The sequence below is a fragment of the Nicotiana sylvestris genome, chromosome 10, assembly GCF_000393655.2.
Source record: "Nicotiana sylvestris chromosome 10, ASM39365v2, whole genome shotgun sequence".
In the NCBI taxonomy this organism is placed as follows: Eukaryota; Viridiplantae; Streptophyta; class Magnoliopsida; order Solanales; family Solanaceae; genus Nicotiana; species Nicotiana sylvestris.
This window is the reverse complement of record NC_091066.1, coordinates 138,864,401-138,874,663: the sequence shown is the minus strand read 5'-3', so window position 1 is coordinate 138,874,663 and position 10,263 is coordinate 138,864,401.

Below are 10,263 nucleotides of genomic sequence, written 5' to 3'. Positions count from 1 at the left end.
CAGGTGAATGAAAGCCGAGAATAATACGCTGAACCCCAGCAAAGAAGAGGGTCATAAACTGGAAATGAATTGATAGCCTAAAAGAACCTCCGGAAGAAAGAGTCATAGCGGCAACACTCCAATCCCCCGCTGAAAAAAAAAATGAGAGAGTCTTGTCAGTAAAAACCTTCACATGCACCATAAGGCGACGAAAGATGAGAGAAATAAAATGAGAGAGTCTTATCGGTGAAAACCTTCACAGGCACCATAAGGCGACAGGAGCTGAGAGAAAGAAGACAGTCTTATTAGTGAAAACCCCTCAAAGGTCACTATAAGGCGACAAGATAGAGTGGCAAAAGGATCCGCATTTGCGAAGAGGTGGGCACCTATTTATCCCCAGCAAGTGAGGCCATCAGGAATATTGATTGATACAAATTGACTGGGTCGATTAATCCGTAATGCACGACATGATCGTTGGGACCAGTCATACCGTACAGATAAGTTCTTTCTTTTTCTTCTCTCCCAGTATTTGTTCAGAAAGATTTTTCTCTTTTTCTATCTTTTTCATTTCTTTGTCTAATGGACTTTTTCCAGAAATTTGTTTTGAGAAGGATTTTTCAGAGTTTACTACTAGGGGCCAAAATGGTACAAAGCAAAATGCGAAGGGGACAGGCCAAAGCCAAGACAATAAGACAAAAGGCGTTTGTTGCAAAACCAAATGACAAACTGGCCTAGAAAGTTAAGAGGTACATGAAGAAAAGCGGAAAATGACGGTTGAAGGACTTGTGGACCAAGTTCCAAGAAGGTCCCTAGCAAGAACTTCGATAGATCACGGACCAAGGTCCAAGGTAGTTAGACACCACAGAAAGGGGGAGGGAGGAAGAGAGAATTAATCCGCAGCAAGATAACCCTAACAGTCATATCCTCAATAACGTTATCCCCAGGTGATAACATGTTATGCCCTGCAGGGCTGGGAGAAAATAAACTTTTAAGGGAGTAGTTTCAAAGTTGAAGAGGACTCCCACAGCATGTTTTGAAACAAAAGAGCGGGGAAGGGATAAATGGAAAACCATCCCTAGCAGAAATACCATCCCCAGCAGACATATCATCCCCAGCAAGCAACTTTATCCCCAACCAGTTTTGGGAGCACAGAGCAAGGGAAAGGTAAAGGAAAATCATCCCCCAGCAGGAGTGACACGATCACTCACCATATTAAAACTAACAAAACTCTCTTTGATTTCTACAGGAAAATAAAGGTTGATGATGGCAGAAAGACACGCCACAAGGAAGGTCACCAAAACCGGGGCAGAAAATTTTCTGCCGTTGTCAAAATATTTTCTCGGAGGAACGAGGAAACAAATTCAAAATATTTTTTTAGTTGAACAGGCGCCCACCTGTATAACGAAAGGAATGTTTTTCAGTCTTTTTATTTCATGTCCTAGGCACCCACCAGTATAACAAGGGAATACATTTCTGTTTTTCATTTCATGTCCTAGGCGCCCACCAGTATAACGAGGGAATACATTTCTGTTTTCATTTAATGTCCTAGGCGCCCACCAGTATAATGAGGGAATACACTTCTGTTTTTCATTTCATGTCCTAGGTCGCCCACTAGTATAATGAGGGAATACATTTCTATTTTTCATTTCATGTCCTAGGCGCCCACCAGTATAACGAGGGAATACACTTCTATTTTTCATTTAATGTCCTAGGTCGCCCACCAGTATAATGAGGGAATACATTTCTGTTTTTCATTTCATGTCCTAGGTCGCCCACCAGTATAATGAGGGAATACATTTCTGTTTAGGTCGCCCACCAGTATAACGAGGGAATACATTTCTGTTTTTCATTTTCATGTCCTAGGCGCCCACCAGTATAATGAGGGAATACATTTTTGTTTTTCATTTCATGTCCTAGGTCGCCCACCAGTATAATGAGGGAATACATTTCTGTTTTTCATTTCATGTCCTAGGTCGCCCACCAGTATAATGAGGGAATATATTTCTATTTTTCATTTTCATGTCTAGGCGCCCACCAGTATAATGAGGGAATACATTTCTGTTTTTCATTTTCATGTCCTAGGCGCCCACCAGTATAACGAGGGAATACATTTCTGTTTTACATTTCTGTTTTTCATTTCATGTCCTAGGCGCCCACCAGTATAACGAGGGAATACATTTTATATTTTTGCATTCAGGCGCCCACCTGTATAACGAGAGGAATTCATTTCAGTCTTATACTTCAGGTCTTGAAATCAGTAACCCACCGGAAGGTAGAAGGTTACAACAAAAAATCCCCAGCATAACAAATTTTGATGAAGAGAGCCGTATCCCTAGAGGAACCACCGAAAAGCTTAATGAAGGAAGCCATATCCCCAGCGGACCAAACTAGACAGTGAGAATTGGTATTCAAAGTAGCAAAAGGTTGGTGTCACCCCCATCAGTTTTCGGAAGAAAGCAGCACCGGAATAGACGCAAGCCGACAAGGAAGCAAGGCGTCCAGAACAAATGGAAGATGGATGGGATCTTGTAATCCGTTATCTAGCCTAGCTTCTTGATTTTTCTTTTAAGCACGATGTAATAAGGAGATCGGTAAGCAGTAGTAACAGCATGCAGCAGCAGTAACAGCAAATCACAGTCCCATGGTAGTCCCAGCTACCAAAACTTCCCGAACTACATTAACCTAATTCCCTTCTAGCCAGGGATATGTAGGAAACCTTTGAAGCAAGGTTCAGTTAAATCTTTTTCAAAACAAAATGCTTCACACGGAGTCTTCCAACGAGCAAAGTCGCTCGTGTCTGCTCACTTTATCTTTGCACGAAAGCTCTTTGTGCTTTCGGACAAAGAGGGGCAGCTGTGAGCACGTGATTTTTGCTTCACGGAAACTACTCCAAAAGAAATCAGAAAAGAAATAAAACAAGTTACCTTCGGGTACAATTTTGAGGATTTGTGTGACATTTTGATAATTGCTTTGTCCGTAAATTCTCACCTTGCTATAGTTAGAAAAATACAAAAATACATGTTGCATGCATTTAGGAAAAATGGTACATTTAGGAATTAATTAACCATTATTTGGTTTTTAAAAGCGAAAATCACAAAATATGCATTTCTATTCTATTTATTGTCATGGTAATTTTATTAAATGTTTTAATTCATGCGATAATTGTTGTTAGGTGTTAATTAATATTTGTATAGTTTAATTTTGGTTTTTAGAAATTTTTGGTTTAATTATAAGAAGGAAAATACCGGATTTGGGCCAAAATTTAACTGAAAATCAGGCCCAAACCAATTTGCAATGAACCAGTCCAAACCAGGGCTCCAGGACCTCCCCAAACGATGTCGTTCCAGCCTATCAGATATGGACCGTTGATCAAACAGATCTAACGGTGCAGTTCATCTCCCGTCTAAATTGAAACGACGTCGTTTAGGTGCGCCTAATCAGAGCCGTTCATTTCACTTAATCTAACGGACTCAAACCACCCCCAGATGCCCGACCCATTTGGCCCCGGACCAGCCCGACCTCCTTTCAAGTGGAACGACACCGTTCCCTATAAGTGAAGGGATTGTGGCCCTCAATTTCACCGGATCCAACGGCCAGGATCCGTTTTCCCCCTCCGTATATAAGGCCTCGCCCTTTACCCACGCCCCCAAACCAAACCCCCCCCCTTCGCCCACTGTGCACCATCGTCCCAAACACAAACCCAAACCCCCCGTTCCAAACCCTAGCCGCCCCCATACACTCTCACCGTAAACCCGGCCACCACGACGCCGGTGACCACCAAAATAACACCCCTGATGCACTCAGCCACCCTGAACACAAATCCATTAGCAGCCTGCTTCGAATCATTCCCCATCGTCTCAAATCTTCGTTTGAAGATTCGAGCAAAACCCCGATCTACACCAACCCACCCCGGATTCACACTAGTCATTACCCTGCCCTCACTCGTGACCAAACCAAGCTTGGTTTGGTCCGAATCTACCCACAAATCCTCAAGCCCCAAATCAGACTGTTCGAACCCTAGAACACAAGAACTTTGGGAATCCGGCCAGTTTAAACGGAGGGTTGGGGTCTAATAGACCTTAATCGAAGTGTTCTCGGTTGAGAACACCTCGATTAAAGTCTGTTCGACCTCAAATGGTCAAGTCCAGTCAAAGCTTAGGTCGTTTGTTGTTGAGCTTCCAGAGTAAGTTCTCTTTTTCTTTTCTATTTTTTGTTTGAATGTTGTTTAAGTTTGTTAACATGTTTAGTTAGTTTGTTTGGTATTTCTGATGTGTTCTTTCAATTTCCTCCATCTTCGTAAGACCTTTTTTATTTGGTCGACTATTCTTCTGTTAATGGTTGAATACGTATGGTGATATACATGCTCGATTTAATCAGTGTCGTCAAGTGTTCCATTCATGTTGTTCCTCTGTTATGTGCAAAGTTGTCTGAAGCCATTTGGGACCATGTTCATATTATTTGTTTAATCGACTGATTGTTCTATGTTATAATTAGTATAGTCGATTAGATAAACGTCGTCAATTAGTTTTATAGGACTGAATGTTCAAATATTCTGATTCGTATAGCTTCATATGATTGATTGAATCATTGTCGTTTAGCTGATTGTTTGACATTATCTATGAATGGTTTGTAGTTGCAGTGTAATAGCTAGAACTCAGTTTAGAGCAGCTTGAGTTTGACTATCAGAAGTTCAAAATTTCAGGCTGTTGAAGCAGGGTAAAACAGTAATAACCAAGGGTTAACAGGGGTAGTTTGGGGGTGTGAAAAGATCATAAATGGTTAGTTTAAGTTGGGCTGACAGTAGGGTACTGAAGTATGATTAAACTAATACAATAGTGGGGAACAAAACTTGGTAGCATGGGATGTTAGTTGAGTATTATAATACACCCATACCATTTGAGTAATAATAAAATGAATGGATGGGGGATCAGTTGGATTGTCAGCTGCCCATACCATTTGGGGCACAAAACACCTGATAATGGGAAATAAAGGGGTATGGGCAGAGTTGAGGTCTGAAGGGAACGAGGCAGCCTGGGGCTTGCCTATATTTTGCCTATAAATAGGCTCATTTAGGGTAGAGTAAGGGGTTGGACATTAGAAATTGAGAGAGGTAGAGTGTTAAAGCTAAAACTTCTACATTAAAGAGTTTTGAGTGTTGAGAGATAAAAAGAAAAAGCAAAAACAAGGTTGGTCCTTCAACCTTTAATGGGTCAGTCCAATTTCAGAATAATATAGAGTAAGAGTGTGCTGGATTTTTGACCATAATAGTCAGAAGCTACTGCTTTTCTGCATCTGTTTCCTTCTCTGCTTAGCTTGTAATTGTTTTGGTGCTGCTGAGCTGCAAACTAGGTCCTTTACTGGTAGAGCACTGTTTCAGTTGAGTCGTTTTTAGTTTTCTGAGTTCACTGGACCTCTGTTTGGCTCAAATCTGTTGCTGTTTTTTCTACTGGTTATTATTAGGTTTTTTCCTGCTGGGTTTGTTTGGGCTTCAAAATCTGACTACTGGGTTGCTTGCTGTTGAGTGCTGCCTTTCTGTTGCTGCTGTTGTTGTGTGTGTGCTACTGCTGCACTGATCATTCCTCTGCTTCTTTTGCTTTCCCAAATACCAGGTACATCACTGATACACTGATCAATGTAGGCTGAAATTTGAAGCTTGAATACAAAGAAATGAAGAAGTTGAAGTTATTTTGGAATTCACTTTAGAAATATACTGAACATTAGTTGTATGTATGATAGTTCGCTTTCTCTAATAGAACTATGTAGTCAGCTGTGATGTAACTGAAACTTTACATATATCATTTAGCTGGAAAACTCTACGAGTTGCTTATAATTAAAAGGGACTAATGTTGTAGTAGCTATGTTCTATTAGTTCATTATTATTTGTCAAGAAGCATGTTAGGTACTCAATAGTTACTTCCTTAAACAAATGGTTTTTTTTAGTTGGTAGGAATATGGCTTGATTAAGACAAGCAACACATTATATTTAAGTTCCCCCCTTTAAACGTCAAACATATACCAAATAAGTTAAACAGGCCCAATTGGAATAAGGAAGGCCCAGGCCAAGTTTCACGTTATGCACATTGGGCCTGGGCCCGTAATATCTAAGCAACGGTCCATATACGTGTTCATGTTTCGGATTTTGCAAATCATATTCGGAACCCGACTATAACTAACTTGTAAGCATGTAAATAAAGTTAGATCGTTCTTCTTCTTTCATTATTAGAGACAAACTCAATAGAAAACATAACCACTATAGGACGCCCTTTTAAATAAAATGAGACGAGCCTCGCCAAATAAAACGCATAGATTGCGGGGCCCTCACAAGATGTATGCATTGATTACTTAGAACTCGGGATAGGCTGCTTAACGAACTCCACGGCCTTACCCAAAGATAATAACGCGTTAGACTCTTTAGGTGCGATTTAATTAATCTTACCTTCTTAAAACTCGGGTGCACATTTATGTGACCCAAATCCAAATATCAACGGAGTCGAAATGTGTCTCTAATTACGGGCACATTGATTGTGACGTGGCTCGAGATGCGTTTTCACAACGTTGCAAATTCCCCCAATGATAATAATAATAATAATAATAATAATAATAATAATAAAAAACGAATGAGACGAGCCTCGACAACAAAAATACCCAAAGTACGGGGCCCTCAACGGATAATTATTTCGAGTACTTAGATTCCGGGACGAGCCGTTTAGCAAATTTTACGGCCCCACCCAAAATAATGATACGCTAGTCGCTTTAGGCGCGTATTTAATAATGTTATCTTCTTAAACTCGGGTGCACATTTATGTGACCCAAATCCAAATCTCAACAGAGTTGAAATGTGTCAACAACCACGGGTGCATTGATGTGACGTGGTTCGAGACGTGTTTCCACGATGTTGCAATTCTTGATAAAAAAATAGTAATGATAAAAATGTTTGAAAGTTAAAACTTGCACATGAACTCATAATTCTATAAAATCAGATAAACAAGCCGAATATGAAAGTTGAGCGACCGTGCTAGAACCACGGAACTCGGGAATGCCTAATACCTTCTCCCGGGTTAACAGATTTCTTATCCGGATTTCTGGTTCGCGGACTGTAATACAGAGTCATTCTTTTCCTCGATTCGGGATTAAATTGGTGACTTGGGACACCCTAAATCTCCCAAGTGGTGACTCTGAAATAAATAAACGAATCCCGTTTCGATTGTCCTTTAATTGGAAAAACTCCTTCACCCCACGCGGGTGCGCAAAAAGGAGGTGTGACAGTACTCTAACTCAACCAGAAGATGGCATGCTTTCCCAAACACCAACCGATATGGAGACATCCCAATCGGAGTTTTGTAAACCGTCCGATAAGCCCATAGAGCATCATCCAACTTCTTCGACCAATCGGTCCTATTTGCATTGACCATCTTTGACAATATGCTTTTGATTTCCCGGTTGGAGACTTCCACTTGATCACTTGCTTGAGGGTGATAAGGGCTAGAAACTTTGTGATTGACACCGTACTTAAAAATCAACGTGTCAAAAACTTTATTGCAAAAATGAGATCCCCCATCACTAATAATCGCACGGGGAGTGCCAAACCTTGTGAAAATGCTCTTATTAAGAAATGCAACAACACTCCGAGCTTCATTGTTAGGCAAAGCCACGACTTCAACCCATTTTGAGACATAGTCAACCTCCACGAGAATGTAAGTATTCCCACAAGAGCTAACAAATGGACCCATAAAATCGATACCTCAAACATCAAAGATATCCACTTCAAGAATGGTATTGAGAGGCATTTCGTCCCTTTTTGAAATTCCACCCACTCTTTGGCATTCATCACACCTCTTCACAAAATCACTCGCATCTTTGAACAGGGTTGGCCAATAGAACCCGCAACTAAGAACTTTCGAGGCGGTCCTCACCCCACCGTGATGGCCACCATAGGGTGAGGAATGAAAAGCCTCTAAGATACTCAATTGTTCTTCCTTAGGGACACATCGACGAATCACACCATCCGTGTAAATCTTGAATAAATATAGCTCATCCCAATAAAAGTCCAAACTATCCCCGCTTGAGCTTCTTCCTTTGGTTAGAAGAGAGAACATACGAGATTATTCCGGTCACAAGGTAATTGGCAATATCGGCAAATCATGGCATATCATTCATTGACACCGCAAGGAGTTGTTCGTCGGAAAATGAATCATTGATCTCAAGGCCATCACAAGGCCTCCCCTCCTCCTCCAAACGGGATAAGTGGTCCGCCACTTGGTTCTCACTACCTTTCCGGTCCACAATTTCTAGATCAAACTCTTGAAGTAGTAATACCCATAGCATCAATCTTGCCTTGGAGTCTTTCTTTGTCATCAAGTACCTAAGAGCGGCATGATCGGTGTGCACTATGACCTTGGCCCCCATAAGATACGGACGAAACTTTTCCATTGCAAATACTATAGCCAACAACTCTTTTTCGGTAACCGTGTAGTTCCTTTAAGCCTCATTCATGGTCTAGCTTGCGTAGTATACCGGATGAAACATCTTGTTAACCCTTTGACCCAAAACAGCCCCAACCGCAACGTCACTTGCGTCACACATGAGCTCGAAAAGTAAGCTCCAATTTGGTGCGATAATGATTGGGGTAGTGGTCAACTTAATCTTGAGAAGCTCTAATGCGTGCATATATCCCTCATCGAACACAAACTTTACATCCTTTTCTAGCAACTTGCACAAGGGGCTTACCATTTTTGAAAAATCTTTTATAAACCTCCGGTAAAAACCCGCGTGCCCAAGAAAACTCCTCACCCCTTTGACAGAAGTAGGGGGAGGAATCTTTGAAATCACTTCTATCTTGGCTTTGTCAACTTCAATCCCTCACTTTGAAATTTTGTGACCCAACACTATACCCTCTTCAACCATGAAATGACATTTTTCCCAATTGAGTACGAGGTTTGTGTCTTCACATGGGGCTAATACTCTATACAAATTTCTCAAACATTCTTCAAAGGAATCACCAACCACACTGAAATTATCCATGAAGACCTCTAATATATCTTCCACTATGTCGGTGAAAATAGCCATCATGCATCTTTGGAATGTCGCCGGAGCATTACACAATCCGAACGACATCCGAGAGAAAGCGAAGGTTCCATACGGACAAATAAAGGTGGTCTTCTCTTGGTACTCCTAGGCAATTAAGATTTTATTATACCCCGTGTACCCATCCAAAAAGCAATAAAAAGCACGCCCCGTGAGACAATCAAACATTTGGTCAAGGAATGGCAATGGGAAATGGTCCTTTCGGGTCACCTTGTTTAGCTTTCGGTAGTCCATGCAAACCCTCCAACCTGTGACTATCTGAGTAGGAATAAGTTCATTGTTTTCATTGGTCACCACAGTCATACCACCCTTCTTCGGTACACATTGCACCGGAGAAGTCCATGAGCTATCAGAAATAGGGTACACAACCTCGGCATCCAACCATTTGATCACTTCTTTCTTCACCACTTCTTGCATAGCCTTGTTCAATATTCTTTGATGCTCCAAGGAAGTCTTTGCATCATCCTCCAAGATAATTTTGTACATACAAAATGTGGGGCTTATTCCCCGAATGTCAGCTAGAGTCCATCTAATTGCCCTTTTCCGCTTTTGAAGCACCGCCAAAGTGGCCTCAACCTGCATGTTAGTAAGGCAAGAAGAAAGAATAACTGGTAAAGTAGAGTTTGAGTTCATACCTGAGGTGTGGAGGAAGTGGTTTCAACTCCAACACCGGTGGCTCCTCAATTGATGGTTTTGTTGGTGGAGTTTTCCGGTTTTCAAGATCCAAAGACAATTTTCTAGGCTCATAAGAATAAGAGCCCATCTTATGTAAGGCATTCACGCACTCCACTCTACTTGCATCCTCATTGACATTAAGATTTAATAGCACGATCTCAAGAGGATCCTCCACGTTGATCATAACACTGGTATCATCCACAATCACAGTTGTGACAAGGTCTACAAATGAGCACACCTCGGTGCTATTGGGTTGATTCATAGACTTGCAAACATGGAAAACGACCTTTTCATCTCCCACTCGGAAAGTGAGCTCACCTACTTCAACATCAACCAATGCCTTCCCCGTCACAAGGAAAGGCCTTACCAAGATAATTGGAACCTTATAGTCCACCTCATAATCCAAAATCACAAAGTCGACAGGAAATATGAATTGGTCCACTCGGACAAGCACATCATCAATAATGCCCAAAGGTCGCTTCATCGATCGATCTGCCAATTGAAGTCTCATTGAGGTTGGCCTAG